Source organism: Panthera leo, chromosome B2 (genome assembly GCF_018350215.1).
Source record: "Panthera leo isolate Ple1 chromosome B2, P.leo_Ple1_pat1.1, whole genome shotgun sequence".
Taxonomy (NCBI): Eukaryota; Metazoa; Chordata; class Mammalia; order Carnivora; family Felidae; genus Panthera; species Panthera leo.
In genome coordinates this window covers 106,608,328-106,614,327 of record NC_056683.1, presented here as the reverse complement: position 1 = coordinate 106,614,327, position 6,000 = coordinate 106,608,328, and positions in this window count along the sequence as shown.

Sequence of the window (6,000 nt, the reverse complement as noted above, 5' to 3'; positions counted from 1 at the left end):
ACCAACTACCTGCAAGGTGGCTCCGGAGGCTTCACTGTGTTCAGGATTCTGGAAGTACTCATAGTAGAGGCCCTTTAGATGTCTATTTCCTAAGAAATAAATTAGCAAGTGTCCCAGACACAAGTCTGAATTGTTTAAAGACTGAAAGCCTTGTTTATAGATTTGAAAAAAACTCAAACTTTGACCAGTCTGTCACATTTTCATTTCCTGTTCCATGCTTTACAGTCATGTGTTTTCTGTTTGAAAAAGTTTTTAAAAGTTTATAAATATCTAATTTTTACAGAAATTATTGTTTCATTTCTTTCTACACCTGAGGGGTCTAGTTCTCCCTTGACCAACTTATTTCTTACTAGCCTTGAAGGGCATCAACAGTCTGTGTAGCCAGCCTAACATAGGATTAACATGATGTATTTCCCTAGAAAACTCCATCACAGGTAGGGGAAATGGTCAAGAACAATTTTTCTTTTCTCCTCAAATGTCACTGAGTTTTGAAAATAAGATCAACTGAAGTGCCTGCATGAAAAAACTACCAGATTCAGAGTTTGGGGAAGGAGAAATTTTATAGTTTTTGGAGACAATATAATACAGTGGCTGGCATTCAATCCAATCTTGTATAAATGAATGAGAAGAAAAGGAGAGGAACGTGCAGGGAGAAAGTGGCAAAAACAGAGGAGAGAAGTAGAGACAGATTGTTTAAAGGAGAAGCAATACTTTAAAAAAAAAAAAAAAAAAAAAAAAAAAGGGGCGCCTGGGTGGCTCGGTCGGTTAAGCCTCCGACTTCAGCTCAGGTCACGATCTCACGGTCCGTGAGTTCGAGCCCCGCGTCGGGCTTTGGGCTGATGGCTCAGAGCCTGGAGCCTGCTTCCGATTCTGTGTCTCCCTCTCTCTCTGTCCCTCCCCCGTTCATGCTCTGTCTCTCTCTGTCTCAAAAACAAATAAACGTTAAAAAAAATTTAAAAAAAATAAAAAATAAAAAAAAAATAAAGGAGAAGCAATACAGAGAGAAAAGAGAGGAAGATGTTCCCAGGCCCATAGACATGTGGACAGAGATACATATATTAAAAGGAAATATGATGGGGGTGGGAGAGAGGGGAAAGTAGATGGGCATCGAGGAGGGCACCTGTTGGGATGAGCACTGGGTGTTGTATGGAAACCAATTTGACAATAAATTTCATATTAAAAAAAAATAAAAGGAAATACACAGAGTCATACTGGGGTCATATACCCCAACTTTCATGACACCCTACACCTCATCTATAGCATACTATTGCTTTAAAAACTGTGTCACATTTTTCACACAAAAACAAACCAAAAATGCAAGTTAAAAACATACATAAGAGATAAACCTTGTTCTACAAGCTAAAGTAAAATAATGTTGAAGGCCAAATCTGAAGAGACTGGATTTCTCGTTTCTACATCTATGTGTGTACGTACACACACACACACACACACACACACACACTTGATGTTTTTGAATGATCAGAGATTCTAGTGTTCTTCTAGTCAAACCACAGGATGGCTCTGGAAAGCCAGTTGGAATGAGATGTGCAGTAATAATGATTCACATCAACCCCCAGATATGCCAGCAGCTGGCTGGGCTGACATGGCCACAAACTGTCGTCGCTTTGACTATAGGTAGAAGTGGCCAAAGTCTGTTTTAAACAGATTTAAATCTGTACTCGTTCTTGATTTTCTCTTCTTTCCTGTTAGAAACCTGCTCTGGCCAGGCCTGCTCCCCTCCTTTGGTCTCATCACATCTCTACTGCACGTCCACATTGTTCTAGAGGCCGTGCTTCATGGCCTGAATAGAATGGAAACAGTCGAGTAAAAAGAAACATCCAAACAGGGAGAAGAAGGATTTTCCAATATCTTGCCCTTGACTGGTCCCTCTTGATTAACCTCAGAGATTTAGATCAATCTTGTAATTCCCATTACCATACTTCTCATTCTCTACCTGTTGGAAGCATCTCCCTACTCTTCTTATAGGAATTATAGTATAGTGGTCTCTATATAGTACATTGGTCTTTTTGTATTTCTGTCTCTCTAGATGGCTTATGGTATAATTTTCTCTAGCTCTGATGATAGCTTAAACTAACAGTAAACTATTGAACCCTGATATATTTTAGAATGTGTTTACCTTGGAATTATTCTGAAAGCAGCCACAAGTAAAAAATCTGCTGGGAAAATACAGTAGTATTGCAACTGGTGGTTGAGAGTGAACTTGGAAACACACTTTTGTTTTCAAGTCCTCCATCCCCCAAGACATCCCCAGAGCTGAGGAATTTGGTGAATTCTGGGAAAATAAAGAAGCTTGGGGATGCATGTGTTGGTGGCTCACTTAGTAGATGTCCTGCCACCTACCCACAGACCAGGGGGAATTTCACAGCTAGTATCTATGTGGCAGAGGATGCCAGGCAACTAAGCATGGAAGTCAGTTGTGGATTTTTCTATCCTTTCATTCAGCTTTCTTTCAAAGGCTCATCTCTTTACAAGAATCATCGAAATGCCTTTCCTTTAAAGTTAACACCACAAGGAATGGAAGTCTCATTTCCTGGAAATACAGGCTGGATGGCAGCCATCCCTCAAATGAGCCCCCATGGAGAAGACTTGGAGACGTGAGCTCCCAACTCAGGTTTCCGGTGGATGCGTCTTAAATCCCACGGACTGGAAGCTGAGGTCATGGATTACTTTCTCATTGCCATCAAGGGTCAGCTCAGCTTATACTTCCTGTCATTATTGTCTTAGATCATGCATGACTTAATCCTTCTTAGCCCATTTCTTTACACACAGATTTCTAAGCAGCTCTGAAAAAATACTCTTAGTATCTGCACATTCAAGAAGAGATGTTAATGGGATAAGGGCTGAGGAGCTGCTGTGGGTTGGCAATAGTAGGAGTCAAATAAAATAGGACAGCAGATTAGGAAATAGAGTAATGGTGAGCATTTGAGAAGAAATTAAGCAGATTGGTCACCATCACTGCTAAAATGTTTCTTGCTCTGCTCCGAAACTTCATTTGCACAACTGAGATAGCATGGGTTGTGGTAGGAGGAACAGGAGTTTGCTATCACATAAATACAGGTAGGAACCCTGCCTCTATCTCTAGGCTCCGTGAGATCGGACAAGTTTCTTAACCCTTCTCGGTCTCTTGTCAGGGATAATTCCAAACTTTCAAAACTGTGGCAAGAAACAAAGATCATGAGGGCACCTGGATGGCTCAGTCAGTTAAGCATCCAACTTCAGCTCAGGTCATGGTCTCACAGCTGGTGAGTTCAACCCCCGTGTGGGGCTCTGTGCTGACAGCTCAGAGCCTGGAGCCTGCTTCCGATTCTGTATCTCCCTCTTCCTCTGCCCCTCCCCTGCTTGCACACACACACTCTCTCTCTCTCTCAAAAATAAATAAACAAACAAACATTAAAAAAAAAAGAAACAAAGATCAGGTATTGAAGAGCAGTTGGTACAGAGAGGCACTTAGTACATGGTGAAAGGATTAATAATAATAACTGTGTGCCCAGTAATGCGCTGGCCTGATGCTCACTTTGATGGGGGTAAGGAAAAAGTAGAGATAATGAGGAAACTAGCAGGAATCCAGAGAGCGCAACATTAAACTCACGTTAGCCATTTAATTTGCCTTTGTTGTCCTCATCATGTCTTCACCAGCCTTTCCCTTAACTTCAAGTTAAATGATGACCCAAGAGATGACAAGCAAAATAATGTTAGGAATTGTGAAGTGTCTGAAAATTTTACTCTGTTCTCAAGCTAACAAATCAGCCAATCACAGCTTCACTGAAGCTGGCAGAAGTAGTGAGACTCCTGGGTAGAGACAAAGGACTTTATCACAGCACAGCGGGCAGCATGAACTCCACGTCCTCATAGGTTCCCCCTGAACCCCAAGTCCCATGGGAGTGATGCAGAGATGGGACCAGGTGGATGCTGTGCACCCAGTGGGTTTATGCCACAGCTGAGGAACCATGCATTTAGGAAACCCCCAATCTTATAGTGTGTTGCTTGTGAGACAGGGAAACTGAAGGACTCCATAAACATTTGCCTTTTGCTCCTTTTCCTGATCCTATTCTAGGACCTGCACCCCCACCCCACTTTACACATGCCTCAGAATGCAAATAGTGTATGTCCTCTGTAAAGGATAAGGAGTTAATGATTTTATTTAGAATAAATAACATGTATGGAAGGACCAGGTGAGAATGACCAAAGCTATTATATGTGTATTCCAGACCACCAGCACTAGACATCTCAGAGCCAAGACCCCTTGGCTCCCCTGGCTCCAAGGAATAATCCTTGGGCCCTCGTCTTTGTTCTAACCGGTTCTTGGATGCCTAAGAGAACACATACACCAGACCATAATCCTCAATAAAATCCCCAGATCATAAACAAAGACAAGACTCATGCTGCTTCCCTTTCCAAGTCTCCCAGACACTCCATCTGTATCTGCTCTCTCTCTATCTTCAGTAAACTCTGCTCCCACTTCCTGCTGGCTCATGTTTGATTTCTATCCTGCACGAGGCCAAGGACCCTCTTGGCTGATTCTGCTGGATCCCCTCTGGGTCTTCAGATCCAGCCTGCCAGTATCATCAGCAAACCTACCCAACCTTTCTCCCAGAGAGACATTATCTTTATTATCCTCGTCAGGAAACATACCTGTCCTCTGCCCCAGGGACTGACCCTATCTCCATCTTTCAAAACTCTTTTGTATATAAGTATCTTAAAAAGACAGTCTGGAACAGGAGCTGTCACAAGACATATAGAAACACCACAGGGAAGTGTTGCCCACCTCCAACCAGTAAGACACAGCCAAAGGCAGAACTCAAAAGAAGACACTGATTAGGTGAGGTGTCTTAAAACATTTATTTATTTACTTCATCAATAGAATTGATAACCTCACATGGAATCTTAAATAACGTGGCTCCTGGAGTTGCCTGGGACTATAGAGAAAGACTCCATTATGTGCTGTTTTGGAAGCCACTACCTGTATATCAGAGCACCTCAGCTGTGCTGAAAGGAACATGGCACTTCCTGCTCCCAGTGCCACTGAAGAACCTACAGTGATGCTTTTGCTCGTGCAATTTCCAATCAGTGTCAAATGGAATTTTAGCCCAGTGAAAGAAAATGCACTACGGTTATTTTGTTTTTTGTTTTGTTTTGTTTACCTAAGGAAAAAGAAAGAAATAAGCAGCTTTGTTCCTTTCTAACTTTCTTTGGGCTTTATGAGATTAAAAATGGCTTTTGGGAAAAGATTTCTTTTAGAGGCCACTTGTATGGAATTAAAGATTATGGAATCCTGAGATTTATCCACATCAATCTTCTTGTTAATGTGCCTTTGTGAGGTCAGATATGGTTCTCCTAATGACTTGAGAAACCTAGAGCACACACTACCAAAGAGCTTCTAGCATCTCAGATGCCACCATGGAGTACACCCTTGGTGTCCTAAAGGCAGAACCATCTCAAGGACCTTACCTTCTTGTTTGGAAGGACAGTTCTGCTCCTGTGTCAGACCACACAGGAATCTGTATCCCAAGTTTTGGTTCAATCAGCAGCCAAATGAAGTAATTGGTAAGGAATTCAGGGACTGTCTTATTTGTGAGTTTGGTGACAGAGCAGCCAGGTGTTGGTGGGAGGAAGGGGGAGGGTGATTCAGGCAATGTCTCCTGTCTCGACTTCTAACAGAAGGACACATGCCCCATAGTTACCAAAGCCCAAAATCTGGTTATAAGTCTTCCTTCTCCCTTGCATTCCACATCTAATCAGTCACAAAGTGCTGCTGATGCTTTTATTTATTTATTTATTTATTTATTTATTCATATAAAAATACATATTTATATACAATCCACCTGAACTTTTTCATTTTTATTGTTGCATTCTGTGAGGTAGAAATCTAATTGGATTTCTCTCAAGCTCCCAGAAGAGTTGGCAGTATACCCTTATGACTCCCACTCCCTTCCACAGCACACTCAACACCCATGCACACACACACACACACACACACAC